The 17,409-nt window shown below is 36.5% G+C and overlaps 1 long non-coding RNA gene across 1 annotated transcript; it reads right to left on the reverse strand.

The window, feature by feature from the left end:
* Positions 1–1,202: 1,202 nt before the first annotated feature.
* LOC127659759 (uncharacterized) lies at positions 1,203–16,371 on the reverse strand. The gene is made up of 5 exons (XR_007972566.1): positions 16,297–16,371; positions 13,056–13,118; positions 8,348–8,786; positions 7,251–7,622; positions 1,203–1,467 (listed from the first exon to the last, which is right to left on the reverse strand). It is a non-coding gene; the product is annotated as an uncharacterized LOC127659759 (long non-coding RNA).
* Positions 16,372–17,409: the final 1,038 nt, after the last annotated feature.

A 17,409-nucleotide genomic window follows, 5' to 3' on the forward strand; every position in this document is an offset into this window, starting at 1 on the left:
TTTCTCATTAAAATATTATTTACATCATCAAGCCAGTTCTCGCCTCCTCCTTTCCATTGAACTACATTACATAGGAATAGTAATGTGTTTGTCTGAGACAAAGCTGCTTAAAATGTTAACTACATTGGCAGGTCACTAGTTTTCGTAGCAGAGCTTAAATCTGAGACTGACCATTCAAAGTAGACTTCAGTAAAACTAAAAGACTTCATCTTCGAAAGAATCGAGTCCTTCTATAACGGTGTGCCATTACATACTTTAAAAAATACACTTTATATTGACAGTACCTCTAGAAATAATCTCATTCAAATCCAGAAAAGAGGCCGAAAAATGAACACAGAAATGTAAATGTTCCTTTCATAATGAATTATAATGACTGAACACTGAAGTAAAGGAGTTTGAGGACTTTCGTCAGTGCTGACGACCTTTTAACCCTCATTCTAGAGTTAATAATCATTTTAAGGACACTTAAACTCTTCATGATGATCTCCGCAGAAACCGTAATCCCAAAGACAGACACAAAGGGAATCCCATTGGCTGAAAAGTTAATCATTAGTATAATCATGTGGCAGCAGATGAGCCATTGCCAGTCTTCACCTCTTCTTGCAGAGGTGAAGACTCAATATTTAACTAGAGCCAATATCACACTAATAGTACGCTTTCTCCCCCAATGTTACTCTATTTGTAATATTTTGTATACTAAAACTAAAAGTTTAATCAGAACTAATTATTTGAGTTCATTCAATTATAGCAAAACAAAATAGTTGGCAAAGAAACTACAGTAGGTGAATCATATTTTCATTACTGTTCTGCTGTTAAAAGGGTACAGTCTGAGAAACACGAATTAATCATTGAATTTAAGACTCCCAAAACAATCTTGCGAAGTTCGGTTATTTGTCTAGCTGCACATGAAAGATCTTGTTTTGATTTCTATGCACACCCAACCATGACACCAAAATCCCCAGGACAGATTTCTACCACTACCTGAAATATATTATTTTGGTGACATTTTAATGAAAGTTTTCTTTGCCGTGCATCAAGAGTTCACCCAAAAAATGCATTATTTAAAGTTCTGCAGGTTTTTTGTTAGCTTGACTGTTTGCTTACCAAAGTTTTGTGCTTGCTTTAATTTTTGGCTTGTCAAAAACAAGTCTAATAGATTAATTAGACATTATTTTTATTTATACATTTTTTATTTTCTCCCCAATTTATTGTAATCAGATTACAATAAATTAAAATGGTATGGATTACACAATTTTTTTCAACATCCCACAGAGCCACCGGCTCTCCCTGCACCAGTCCTGGGGTGACCTACTAGTGTTGATGACCCCTTCAATGGCCTTTGCAACTTGACCTTTGAGTAGAGAGTTCAGGACTTTGACGATCAATAGCAGGCAGGTGCATGTCTTTCACACAATGCGCTTCTGTGGTGCAGTTCTGGGCGGCAGTCGCTGTCACATTCACGGAGGACTGTGGAGAGAAAAAGAGCAATATTTCGTGCTATTGAAGAAGAACAGAGTCAGCATTTATTTCCATATGAATGACTGAGTTTTGCACACAAACACCTCTGCTGGAGATGGTAAACACAAGATGATTGATGCTCAATTCTGTGTGAACTATGACACTACAGTGTGGAGTAGAAGACATGTGCCAACAAATTTGAAAGCAGATCAACTCGAAAGAGGTTTTCTTCATCTCAATAGTCTCTAAACATTCAGAAAATGCTTAACTAAACACAACTTGAGCAGGAAAAGTTGACTACTCATGAAAGGATATGCTGACAAAGAAACGTGTTAGTGACTCGAGTGTAGTGCACAAGGGTGAATCTCACAACACCTGTTAAGAACAAGTCTATGTAGTAAATTACAGACGGACGGACGGATGACATCGAACACTCACTTTGTGCATAATTTGGCAAAATTACAGCTTGATTGGAAATGACCCCAGATAAAGAATATTCCATTCACCAGTTATATTTCCCTTGATTTTTCTTAAGCCTCCGCTTCTGAGATCGTCAATCCGCGCATCTTATCATGTGACTTGTTGTGCATGACACCGCGGAGACTCATAGCATGTGGAGGCTCATGCTACTCTCCGCGATCCACACACAACTTTCTACGCGCCCCATTGAGAGCAAGAACCACAAATCGCGACCATGAGGAGGTTACTCCATGTCACTCTACCCTCCCTAGCAACCGGGCCAATTTGGTTGCTTAGGAGACCTAGCTGGAGTCACTCATCACGCCCTGGATTCAAACTCACGACTCCAGGGATGGTAGTCAGCGTCAATACTCACTGAGCTACCCAGGACCTCCTGATGTAACAGTCATTAAAATGTTGGTGACTTGTGCCGGAGTAGAACTTCTGTCAGTTTGGACCAGATGGGATAGCCTTTTTTGCCCTCGTGCATTGATGAGCCTTGGGCGCCCAACACCCTGTCGCCGGTTTGTTGCTTGTCCCTCCTCGGACCACTGTCGGTAGGTACTCGCCACTGCTAACCGGGAGCACCCCACAAGCCTTACCGTTTCAGAGATGCTCGGACCCAGTGGTCTGGCCATAACAATTTGGCCCTTGTCAAACTCGCTCAGGTCCCGCCCATTTCTCCTGCATTCAACACTTTGACTATAAGAACTGATTGTTCGCTCACCATCTAATCTACCCAGACCTTGACATGCGGCCTTGTTAGGAGATGATCAACATTATTCGCTTCACCTGTGAGTGGTCAAAATGTTTTGGCTTATCTATGTATATTTTGCATATAGAAAATGAAGCCTTTTTTAGGGCCATTAAGATTTCTTACATTGTGCCATTATTTTCATGACAGTCAGTTATGCATACTTTTAGCCTTCCGTTCCAGGACATTTTCTTGACCGGCTTTGTGAGAATCACCCAATGAGAACCTGATTTTTACAATAATATTCACATGGTTGTATCATTAGCTTGATCAAATGATCAAATGATTGAAACCTTCGCCCCAGTCTGATGTCCAGAGTGCTCTGGAGCAGGTTTTCATCAAGGATGTCTCTGTACATTGCTGCGTTCATCTTTCCCTCGATCCTGACTAGTCTCCCAGTTCCTGCCGCTGAAAAACATCCCTAGAGCATGATGCTGCCACCACCATGCTTCACTGTAGGGATGGTGTTGGCCAGGTGATGAGCGGTGCCTGGTTTCCTCCAGACATGACGCTTGCCATTCAGGCCAAAGAGTTCAATCTTTGTTTCATCAGACCAGAGAATTTTGTTCCTCATGGTCTGAGAGTCCTTCAGGTGCCTTTTGGCAAACTCCAGGCAGGCACCTGGTCACCTCCCTGACTAAGGCCCTTCTCCCCTGATCGCTCAGTTTGGCCGGGCAGCCAGCTCCCAGAGTCCTGGTGGTTCCAAACTTCTTCCATTTACGGATGATGGAGGCCACTGTACTCATTGGGACCTTCAATGCTGCAGAAATGTTTCTGTACCCTTCCCCAGATCTGTGCCTCGATACAATCCTGTCTCGGAGGTCTACAGACAATTCCTTGGACTTCATGGCTCGGTTTGTGCTCTGACATGCACGGTTAACTGTGGGACCTTATATAGACAGTTGTGTGCCTTCCCAAATCACGTCCAATCAACTGAATTGACCACAGGTGGACTCCAATCAAGTTGTGGAAACGATGCACCTGAGCTCAATTTTGAGTGTTATAGCAAAGGCTGTGAATACTTGTTTAAATCGCTAACTTTTAATTATGAGAAACTGGAATAAATTATTTTAAAGGTTTAGGATGGTGGGCAAAACACTATTTCTTTCCATTTGTTTCCGCTGACCACTAAATTATGCCTGTCAGGTCACATTTAAATCCTAGTAATTACAATGGGTTGTTTAGCATCAGTAATTGCTAGTAATTACAGTCTCTTACACTTGTGAACTTTTCAGCTGAAGTGCAGATGCTGTAGTAAGCGAGTTTGACCAGGCAGCCCCCAGTGCATAGCATGAATTGCCAAGCACCCACTCCAGACGTCCATTAGCATCAATTAATTTGCTCAGAGAAAAGCAAAGCCACATGCAATGAACTTGTGTTGGTCAAGGTTGTGCCCTTCAGTGTATTTCAAAGTCACATACTACAGTGCATGCTAATAATGTATTTTAACTTTATATTAAAATATATAACAATTTTTTCAGGATTTACAAGTATATATATATTATATATATATTTGTAACTATATATATTTGGATTTACAAGTAAGTATTCAGGATTTATAACAATATATTTGGATTTACTAGTAAATATTCAGGATTTATAACAATATATTTGGATTTACAAATAAATATTCAGGATTTATAACAATATATTTGGATTTACTAGTAAATATTCAGGATTTATAACAATATATTTGGATTTACAAGTAAGTATTCAGGATTTATAACAATATATTTGGATTTACAAGTAAATATTCAGGATTTATTACAATATATTTGGATTTACAAGTAAATATTCAGGATTTATTACAATATATTTGGATTTACAAGTAAATATTCAGGATTTATTACAATATATTTGGATTTACTAGTAAATATTCAGGATTTATAACAATATATTTGGATTTACTAGTAAATATTCAGGATTTATAACAATATATTTGGATTTACAAGTAAATATTCAGGATTTACAATATATTTGGATTTACAATATATTTGGATTATAACAATTATTTGATTACAGTAAATATTCAGGATTTATAACAATATATTTGGATTTACAAATAAATATTCAGGATTTATAACAATATATTTGGATTTACAAATAAATATTCAGGATTTATAACAATATATTTGGATTTACTAAGTAAATATTCAGGATTTATAACAATATATTTGGATTTACAAGTAAATATTCAGGATTTATAACAATATATTTGGATTTACAAATAAATATTCAGGATTTATAACAATATATTTGGATTTACAAATAAATATTCAGGATTTATAACAATATATTTGGATTTACAAATAAATATTCAGGATTTATAACAATATATTTGGATTTACAAGTAAATATTCAGGATTTATAACAATATATTTGGATTTACAAATAAATATTCAGGATTTATAACAATATATTTGGATTTACTAGTAAATATTCAGGATTTATAACAATATATTTGGATTTACAAGTAAATATTCAGGATTTATAACAATATATTTGGATTTACAAATAAATATTCAGGATTTATAACAATATATTTGGATTTACTAGTAAATATTCAGGATTTATAACAATATATTTGGATTTACAAGTAAATATTCAGGATTTATAACAATATATTTGGATTTACAAATAAATATTCAGGATTTATAACAATATATTTGGATTTACTAGTAAATATTCAGTATTTATAACAATATATTTGGATTTACAAGTAAATATTCAGGATTTATAACAATATATTTGGATTTACAAGTAAATATTCAGGATTTATAACAATATATTTGGATTTACAAATAAATATTCAGGATTTATAACAATATATTTGGATTTACAAGTAAGTATTCAGGATTTATAACAATATATTTGGATTTACAAATAAATATTCAGGATTTATAACAATATATTTGGATTTACTAGTAAATATTCAGTATTTATAACAATATATTTGGATTTACAAGTAAGTATTCAGGATTTATAACAATATATTTGGATTTACAAGTAAATATTCAGGATTTATAACAATATATTTGGATTTACAAATAAATATTCAGGATTTATAACAATATATTTGGATTTACTAAGTAAATATTCAGGATTTATAACAATATATTTGGATTTACTAAGTAAATATTCAGTGATTTATAACAATATATTTGGATTTACAAGTAAATATTCAGGATTTATAACAATATATTTGGATTTACAAGTAAATATTCAGGATTTATAACAATATATTTGGATTTACAAGTAAATATTCAGGATTTATAACAATATATTTGGATTTACTAGTAAATATTCAGTATTTATAACAATATATTTGGATTTACAAGTAAATATTCAGGATTTATAACAATATATTTGGATTTACAAGTAAATATTCAGGATTTATAACAATATATTTGGATTTACAAATAAATATTCAGGATTTATAACAATATATTTGGATTTACTAGTAAATATTCAGGATTTATAACAATATATTTGGATTTACAAGTAAGTATTCAGGATTTATAACAATATATTTGGATTTACAAATAAATATTCAGGATTTATAACTATATATTTGGATTTACAAGTAAATATTCAATATTAATAACCAAATATTCAAATTTACAATTATATTTTTGAATTAAAAAATTAATATTTAGTATTTATAACTATATATACAGATTTACAACTATATATAACATTTAAAAAAATGTATTCATATACATATTCAGAAATTAATTATTAGTATTATTATTAATATTAAGTATTTTATGTTTGGCTCCCCAATTCCCATTATATATTTTATCCTTTCTAGATAGATAGCTATATGCCCCATTTATTTGCCTGCTTTTAACAGTTGAAGGGCAATTCGAAATGATTGTCTGTGGTAATCAATGACAATTACAGATGCTTTAGATGGAGCTTAACTAGTTTTGAACCATGAACATTCCTATAAGAATCATACAGACACGATGTGTTAAACATAAGCTAATTAAAATTGACAGAACTTACTAATTAATTTCTTGCAGACTCTTATTTGGAATAAGCTCCAAAATTCACATGTGTCTCAGACTTTGAGCCGCAACTGCATATGCACAAACTAATTAGTACATCAATTGGAGATGCCACTTAATTAAAGTTGGAAACATAGAGGAAGATTTTGGAACAAACATCTAGAGATAAGACTTGCTGGATAAATGACAAAGTATCATCATTTGGGGCCAAGTTTCTCCAAAGCAAAGTATCTGAAGTCACAATAGTTTTGTAGTGGATAACTTTGGAGTTGATGTTTTTTTAAAAGAGATAATTTAAAAGGACCTTTGGATGTCATGAAGTTTTAGATCAGATAAAAAGTTACGATAATGTCAAAGAGCTTTTAAAATAAAGTCGACTTAAAAAGCATGTCGTAAAGGTGGCGTTTAACAGCCTTTGAGTGTAACAAGTTCATATTTGACCTATAATTAGTCTATAAATCAAATTTGACAATAAAACCAATATATGAGATTCTATAAACGCTGAGTGGATAGGGAACTCTGGTTTAGATGGAAGACTAGAGATATAATTGAAGAAAAAGTGGTCTTACATCCAGAAGAAACCAAGCTGACTATGATGGATGTGGATGTACTGGAGCTCTGGACCAGAACTGTCAAAAGTATCCCCACCATGAGCCTTGCCGCTGGGTTAGACAAGATGGCATTATACTGAAAAATGCCTCCAGCAACTTTACCTATCAAAACAAAACACACAGAAGCAAACAAACAAGAGAAATTACACTCCTTTCTGTCAACTTGGTGTGATAAGTGGTGGTGGTGTAGTGGGCTAAAGCACATAACTGGTAATCAGAAGGTTGCTGGTTCGATCCCAATAGCCACCACCATTGTGTCCTTGAGCAAGGCACTTAACTCCAGGTTGCTCCGGGGGACTGTGCACTGTAAGTCGCTTTGGATAAAAGCATCTGCCAAATGCATAAATGTAAATGTAAAAGGGTTGTAACTTTTACATGCAACATGATACAGACAACACTGACAATTGAAGTTAATCAAGCAATTTCTTCATTGTCATAAACAGTATGTTAACAACTGATTGACTAAATCTTAATATCTAACCACTGATTACAACATTGGGAGCTCAGCACTTCTTTTGGGGTCGTCAAAACTTGGGCGACCCCCTGAAAGAAATATTTAATAAAAAAATGCTAATTCTGTAAACACTTACTCAAGCTTTGGAGCTTGACAGCCCTAGTTCCCATTTACGGTTATGGAAATTTTGCATTGTTTGTCCCACGGAATAAAGTACATCATATGGGTTTGGAGCGACATGAGAATGAGTAAATGATGATACTGATGAATTCAAATTGTAGGGGTTCATGTTGCTCAAATGGGATTGCATGGTGTTAGAAATGCCAAGGATTTGATTCCCAGATGGACTGATAATATGCATAATCAATAAAACAATGTAATTTGCTTTGAATATTCACTTTTGGGAGCGTCTACTAAATGCATAAATGTATTACTGTAAATATAAATGTATCAACAGAGAAACAGGTTCTAGAATGATAGTATACTAGGAGTTCTCAGGCCTGACAGATACAGATTACTTCCATTAAGCCAAAATGTATGTAGCTGCCCTAAGAAAACTTTTAAATAGATTCAAAAAGTGCAGTAAAGGATGAATAATTACCCCCAGCCAGCTGGAAAGCAGAGCTAAGGATGTCCAGAGAACACACAAAGCCGTAGAGAAGGAGGAGGAGGAGGGACATCCTCAGTATACTCGTAAACGGTGGATACATTTCTCCACGTGTGGTCTCGATGGTCTTTGTAGGCACTGCCAGAGGAGAGCAAATGTTTCATTTGCTCTCCTGTGTGAGCTAGTTTAAGATTTATTTTGGCCAGTCAAAAATAAGAATCGCAGAATATATTCAGGTATATACAGATATTCAGGGCCTAAATCATCCTGAACACTTCAGACGGATGAAGAAACTTTGACTTAGACACACTTAGTTCTCCCTTCCAGGGTTTGGATGAAGGAAAGTCAACATCAGTGTTGTAGATTTGCTCACAGCAACCACTGACCAGGTCCAGAGTCGTGCTGGTTCTTCTGGGGTCTTGATAACTCCCACCTGGGTACAAAAGAAATGGCTTTGAATCTCTTGAACCACTCATGTTTGTTTAAGTCTTATGTTTATTTGGTTGATATAATGTGTGTAGGTATGTATTAGAGCGGTCAGTTTAATGCATTCATTTAGTGTGATTAATTATATTAAAAATAACATGTAAAAAAATGTATCCAATTAATCATGTCCCCGGAATATTCCTTCCATATAAGCAATTCAAGCATGGAGTACCACCTGTTTGCTGAAAGGGGGCAGTAAGCGAAACTCGATGTTTAGGCAACGCGCAGCTTATACAGACAAATAGGGACGGCCGATACCACTAGTTTTCTTTTCGATCCGATACCAATAATTTCAGCACTTATCAAACAGCACTTATCAAAATCACCAATGACCTTCTCATGGCAGCTGATTCTGGACTCCTTACCATCCTCATCCTCCTCGACTTAAGTGCAGCTTTTGATACCATCTCTCACACCGTCCTTCTCAACAGATTATCTTCCATTGGCATCACCCACACTCCATTAGACTGGTTCACATCTTATCTCTCTGGCCGCACTCAGTTTGTTCAACTTAAGTCTTTCAAATCCAATCCCTCTACTGTCACTTCAGGTGTGCCCCAGGGCTCTGTCCTGGGGCCCATACTTTTCATCATTTATCTCCTTCCCCTGGGCAATATATTCCGCAAATTTAACATTCAATTCCACTGTTATGCTGATGACTCCCAGCTCTACCTCTCGACCAAACCTTCATTCACTTCCCCGCCCACCTCCCTCACTGATTGTATTACAGAAATAAAAACCTGGTTTTCCCAAAATTTTCTCAAATTAAACAGTGATAAAACTGAGGTTATCCTCATTGACACTAAATCTAATTTATCCAAAACAGACAGTTTTTCACTCACTATTGATAATTCCTCCGTTTCACCCTTCCCCCAGGTTAGGAGTTTGGGTGTCATCCTTGACACCACATTATCTTTTCAGTCCCACATCAATAACATTACCCGGTCTGCCTACTTCCATTTACGAAACATTAATCGCCTTCGCCCCTCCCTTACACCACACACTGCCGCCGTTCTTGTCCACAGTCTTGTCACTTCCCGTTTGGACTACTGCAACTCTCTCCTTTTCTGCCTCCCTCACAAATCCCTTCATAAGCTTCAACTGGTCCAGAATTCAGCTGCCCGCATCATAACTTCGAACCCCTCTATTCACCACATCACTCCTGTTCTTCAACAGCTTCACTGGCTCCCGGTCCAGTTCCGTATTCAATACAAAATTCTTCTGTTAACATTCAAGGCCATCCACAAACTTGCCCCCCCATATCTGTCTGATCTTCTCCATGGTCCAACATCCACCCGCTCCCTTAGATCCTCTTCCTTCATACACCTGTCTGTCCCCCCTGCCCGTCTCACCACTATGGGGAGCAGAGCATTTAGCCGCTCTGCTCCCCGTCTCTGGAACTCCTTACCACCCGAACTTAGAAACATCGATTCATTTTTCCACTTCAAATCGCAACTCAAAATACATCTGTTCAAAAATGCCTTTCTCACATGATATCAATTGCTCTACCTCTTTTTGTTTTTAATGTTGTTGTTTATTTAATTTTGGTGCTTTTAAATGTCTTATGTATTCCTGTACGGTGTCCTTGAGTGCCGAGAAAGGTGCCTTTAAATAAAATGTATTATTATTATTATTATTAGTTAATCACGAGTCATACATTAAATCAATATTATCTGTGCATTAGTTAATCATGAGTCGTACATTAACTCAATATTATCTGTGCATTAGTTAATCACGAGTCGTACATTAACTCAGTATTATCTGTGCATTAGTTAATCACGAGTCGTACATTAACTCAGTATTATCTGTGCATTAGTTAATCACGAGTCATACATTAACTCAGTATTATCTGTGCATTAGTTAATCACGAGTCATACATTAACTCAGTATTATCTGTGCATTAGTTAATCACGAGTCGTACATTAACTCAGTATTATCTGTGCATTAGTTAATCACGAGTCGTACATTAACTCAGTATTATCTGTGCATTAGTTAATCACGAGTCGTACATTAACTCAGTATTATCTGTGCATTAGTTAATCACGAGTCATACATTAACTCAGTATTATCTGTGCATTGGTTAATCACGAGTCATACATTAACTCAATATTATCTGTGCATTAGTTAATCACGAGTCATACATTAACTCAGTATTATCTGTGCATTGGTTAATCATGAGTCATACATTAACTCAATATTATCTGTGCATTAGTTAATCACGAGTCATACATTAACTCAATATTATCTGTGCATTAGTTAATCACGAGTCATACATTAACTCAGTATTATCTGTGCATTAGTTAATCATGAGTCATACATTAACTCAGTATTATCTGTGCATTAGTTAATCACGAGTCGTACATTAACTCAGTATTATCTGTGCATTAGTTAATCACGAGTCGTACATTAACTCAGTATTATCTGTGCATTAGTTAATCACGAGTCGTACATTAACTCAGTATTATCTGTGCATTAGTTAATCACGAGTCATACATTAACTCAGTATTATCTGTGCATTGGTTAATCACGAGTCATACATTAACTCAATATTATCTGTGCATTAGTTAATCACGAGTCATACATTAACTCAGTATTATCTGTGCATTGGTTAATCATGAGTCATACATTAACTCAATATTATCTGTGCATTAGTTAATCACGAGTCATACATTAACTCAATATTATCTGTGCATTAGTTAATCACGAGTCATACATTAACTCAGTATTATCTGTGCATTAGTTAATCATGAGTCATACATTAACTCAGTATTATCAGTGCATTAGTTAATCATGAGTCATACATTAACTCAGTATTATCTGTGCATTAGTTAATCACGAGTCGTACATTAACTCAGTATTATCTGTGCATTAGTTAATCACGAGTCGTACATTAACTCAGTATTATCTGTGCATTAGTTAATCATGAGTCATACATTAACTCAATATTATCTGTGCATTAGTTAAGCATGAATTATTGATTATTGATGCACCCCGTATTGTAAAGCGTATGACATATTTTCATCCCTTTTAAAGAGTACTCCTTGTTTAATACAAGTTAAGCATAAGACCCAGTTACAGTAAGAGTGAATGTGAAAGTGAATGGGGCCAGACCACTAACATTAAAATACACACCGTTTCGAAAGTATGGCCATTAGATGTTAACATTATACGTGTTAACATGATTCTAGTGTGACCTGATTCTCGGATGGCCCGAACATCTGACTCGGCTATGCGATCCAGTTCGCCAGGCCCCCGCCCCCCTTGCGGCAGCGTCTGCTTTTCCTTGGTGCACGGCGAAGACGCCAACACCCTGCGTGCGGAGATTGCGACCCTACTACTCAAAGACGCGATAGAGCTTGTCCCTCCAGCTAAGATGAAGAAGGGTTTCTACAGCAGTTACTTCATCATACCCAAGAAAGGCGCCGGCCTATGACCGATCTTGGACTTGCGAGTTTTCATTCGGGCCCTGAACAAACTCCCATTCAAAATGCCCACGCAAAGACACGTGTCCGGCAAGATTGGTTTGCAGCGGTAGACCTGAAGGACACTTACTTCCACGTCTCTAGCTTACCTCGATACCGACCCTTTCTGTGGTTCGCAGTCGATGGCCAGGCATATCAGTACAAGGTCCTCCCCTTCATCATGTCCGTGTCCCCTCGCGTCTTCACGAAGGTTGCAGCCCTTGCCCCGCTAAGGTAAGTGGGTATCCGCATACTCAACTACCTCGAAGACTGGCTCATCCTAGCCCACTCCTGAGAGTTACTATGCGCCCACAGGGACCAGGTGCTCAGGCACCTCAGCCGCCCAGGGATTCAGGTCAACTTCTACATGATTTTAGTGTAATAAAATTGCTTACACGGTTTAACATCATTGGCGTTAGCATGGCAACAAAGTTGTTATATTGGATATAACTTTACACAGATGGTTAGTTAGTGATAGCATCACAATAAAACCATGTTAGCATGTATAATGTGTATGTTTGATGGCTATACTATTAAAACAGTGTGTTTTTTAAACATTTATAGATTGGCCCCATTCACTTCCATTCCAATTTTTGCTTTTTTTTTTATAAACGAGAGACGAGTCAAAAAGATGTTTGTGGTAATTAGCATGCCAAAAATGCTTTTGATTGAGCTTAACTTGTATTGAACCCAGAATATTCCTTTAATTCTGACTTCTAACTTTCAAAAATGATGTTTCTAATCTTACATCTTACCTTTGAAGCTGGTAGTTTGATCCGCAGCAATGATTCTGATTGGCCGTGATGACATGGTGCTTTCTAGGTAAACATCAAAAGGCATTTCATGACCATTTGAATAATTTTATTGCTCTTTGACTGCTGTGTTGACAGGAGCCTTTTTTGGCACCTTAAAAACACGTTCAACTTTGCCAGCAAAAGTATGCTCAAATAGCATCTAAACTAATGACTTCCTGTCATGAATTCATTATTGGATACTTCATTTATTCTAATTAATTTCCCCCCTCATGATCTTTAAAATAAATGAATGCAAGTCAAGATAGTGAAGATAACAACACATGCGTGGTCCCTCATGGCCACTAAACAACTGTGTTTACCATCTGACTACCACCAGCAGGTTTAAATAAGTGGTGCTTTGTTTAAATAACAGGGAAATGCGTTTTTCATGTCAATGTACTCTCCAACATACCGTCTGTCAGCCAAGTGCTCTTATAAATGACAAACTAATGCATTTTTAAAAGCAGATGCTGAATGTCAGAGCAATTATTGAATGACAGATTATTTTCTTCTTCAACGGTCGCTTAGAGCAGTGGTTCTCAACCAGGGGGCCGGGACCCACAAGGGGGCCTCAGCACACTTTCAAGGGGGCCTCAAGCTGACTTAAAATGTATTTAAAATGCAAAAAAATACAAGTTATAAACAGGTTCTTTTGGAAACTTCTAGAATAAAAAAGAATCCATGATTAATTATTTTAATCAGACATGCCTAGTGTTGGCGAAGGGGCCTTCAAATGCTGTCTTGGACAGTGGGGGGGGCCTTGGAGCCAAAAAGGTTGAGAACCACTGGCTTAGAGGCTTTTTTCTATGTATAAAGATCGAAAAAATAGATATATTTATGGAGCAACATCAGTTAATTTGAGTGAAAAGTTTTTTTTTGAAGAGCCTTTTTTCCCCACACTAGGACGCCCATGGGGAGGTTAAAGTAATATCATGTAAATATAGGCACAATAGATACAGGGCAAACAATACTTATTTAAAATAACCCTTATTTAAAAAAACAAATCGTGATCATTTGAATCACATTTGACATTTCATCACATCTCAAGTTCTCTATAAACACATTAATTTCTCCATTGTGAGTTGATCAGTCAATATGAGCCCACTTTGAACATTGTTCATAACAAATCTATTATCCCATGTAAGAAAACAAGTGGGGGACTTTTTACCCCAAAAACTATTCTATATTTATTTATTTATTTATTTATTCATTCATTCTCCCCAATTCTGAATGCCCAATGCTCTCTAGGTCCTCGTGGTGGCGTCGTGACTCGCCTCAATCCGGGTGGCGGATGACGAATCTCAGTTGCCTCCGCGTCTGAGACCGTCAACCCGCGCATCTTATCATGTGACTTGTTGAGCGCGTTACCGTGGATACGTAGCGCATGTGGAGGCTTCACGCTATTCTCCGCGACATCTACTGCACACCCCACTGAGAACGAACCACATTATAGTGATCATGAGGAGGTTACCCCATGTAACTCTACCCTCCCTAGCAACCGGACAATTTGGTTGCTTAGGAGACCTGACTTGAGTCACTCAGCACGCCCTGGATTTAAACTCACGACTCCAGGGGGGTAGTCACAATATTTACTCTGCTGCGATAGTACTCGCTGAGCTACCCAAATACTATTCTTTCACTTAATGGACACTAATTAAAAACTTTTGATTTAATCACCTTGAACAAAACAATTGTGAAAATTATAAAGAAGTATTTTTTGTTCTAAAATAAATGTTAGAATTTCAGGGTTTCTCATTTGCTACATACATTTTCAGAGTGATTATTTGCACTAGGTATAAATAGCACCTGACACACTGAGAGGATATTTGCACTCCAAAAGTCTGGTGGAAACATGTAAATTAAAGCCAAATTGCCCCCCCAAGTATTGCTGCAATAGTGTATGTAAAGTTTTTAATCAAGCTGATGTCCCGTGATCTGTTGCCCCCTTTGTTCCACCTTTTCCTATCCTGTCTCCACTCATAATATTTCATTTAATACTATTAATTATAATAAAGAAAAATGAATATAAAAGGTTTCTTTTTAATTTATTTTTTGCACATGGTGGGGAGTTGAGAGAGAGTATTGATGTGGGTACAATTAACCATGCTTTTACTATAGTAATATTGAGGTAACCATGCTTTTTGGTCATAGTTTCAATGCAATCAAACATGTTACTACAGTAATGTTACTACAGTAATATGGATTTAATACAGTAACAATGTTTAATTTTATTATGATTTTACTACAAAATATCATGGCGATACTATAGTTACTGTAGTAAAACCATGCCTAATTGTTGTAAGTAGGGTTATGTTTAGAGGTAGAGGTTGGTGTAGGGTGTCTGTTGGACCTTTGGGAGTTTATCTTAATTATGGAGCTGCCCATGGAATTAAAATGATTACATTTTCTGAAGATTATGTTGTATTTGCTTGCACAAAAAGTCATCTCCACAATGCTATAGGGTGTTGATCGAGGTTGCCAGACCATTGCGATTGCAGTTTCTAACATATTATGTTGTGTTAGAGCATTGCTACGTGGTTGCTAGGTGTTTAATTACTGGCTCAGGTCAATAGACTCCACCCCCAAGTCTCTATAATATCCTGTTCTCCATCGTTAAAGCATCGTTCAACCATTTTCATCTCCGACAGACAAAAATTGAAAGCCTGATCACTTGGAACAGTAATGGAACACCTCTCTTCTCCTAATACTAAAAGCTAGGGGTCCCTAATGCAAAGTATTCGCAATTGCAATGTTGATCATTAATATTGCCAAGACTCCTTGTGCAGTCACTTCCTACATTTAGCCTTCTGAGCACCAGACCAGGTCCTCCACTGTGTCCCTGAAGCCAAATATGGTTTTATTGCATTCTAGTGTGAATGCACACCTGCAATGGGTTTGTAACAGTAGCCAGCTTGGTTGTAGCCTTTAGCCTCCTCATAAGCACGCCCACCTCCCATGTCAAAGACCCCGGTTCAAATCCCGCCCGGAGTGGACCGAGCAGGACTGGTTACATGTGCACAAAGACTTCCCAGAGAACAGACATATACACACAGTGAAATAATGACCATGTTTATAGTGAAATTCAGGGAAGATTTACTGTTATAGATACAGGTAGAACAACACCAATTAATTCCTTTATAGCTGCTAACATTGACAAATGCATCTAAAATTTTCTAAAAGTCACAGAAAAATAACAACTTACCTTTTGGGTCCAGATTCAGATTCCACTGCAGCTGATGAGACTTTTAAATAGTCAGTCCTCACTGCACAGGACGTTTAAATGGGGTGTCAATAACGACATTCCCCAACTAATTAACTTGTTGGACATCAGAGTTCAGTCAGATCATCAGACTGAAGGCCCACATGCAGGATCACTGATGCACACAAACTGGCTTTTGATGCAACCATTTAGCCATTTAATATCAAAGCCAGACCAACTATTCTATTCTACTGACATTTCCAGCTCAATATGTTTTTTTTTATTATTGTAAAAACATGACACCTTGTGGTGAGAAGTTACAACAGTTGTCCATTTTCTTACTATTATTTTATACTCACATTTTCTATCTCACATTTTATCTTCTGCAAGGTGGTGCAATTAGAAGGGTAATAGCACACCTCTCCTAAAAGTTTAATACTTAAGGATAGGGGTTTGAACAAGAGGCTTTTCTATTCAAATAGATGCAGTAAAAAGTATTTGTGTTCTGAATGTTTATAGAGCATAATGTCTTATAGGAGTCGTTTTAGTGCAAGATCATGAAGCACTGGTCAGTTTTGGCAGGTGTCCAGTGCTGTCAGTCGTGTGTGTGTGTGTGTGCGTGTGTGATGATGGGGTCTGGTCGATTTCTGTCGAGTAGGGTGCAGTGTCAGCAGTGACAAGCATCATTGTGTACCTGCACACCTTAAAAAAATTAAGTTTAAAGAGGGTTAGATTGTTTAGGCCATGAACACACTAATGGTAAAATAATGTAAAAATTCTACGATAAATAACGTGAAAAAGGGAAAAAAAATTATATTATATTAAACAATATTTTTATGGCAAATTTATTGTTAAAATTACTGTAAAAACAATAATCTGGAAGTCACTGTGGGACCCATCACATTTCATTATATTTTGTCTTATTTTTAACATCAGTTATGTACATTAGGCTGTTCTGTGTTATATTCGATGTACTTCAGTTCATGTTTATTGCATTATATTAGTGTCACGTGTTACTTTGATGGCGTTTTGAGTCTCTACATGTGTATTAATTATAAGTCACACTTGATGTGGCCTCTTAATGACTATGGCGATTAACAATACATTATAAAATGA

This window comes from Xyrauchen texanus, chromosome 19 (genome assembly GCF_025860055.1).
Source record: "Xyrauchen texanus isolate HMW12.3.18 chromosome 19, RBS_HiC_50CHRs, whole genome shotgun sequence".
Classification (NCBI taxonomy): Eukaryota; Metazoa; Chordata; class Actinopteri; order Cypriniformes; family Catostomidae; genus Xyrauchen; species Xyrauchen texanus.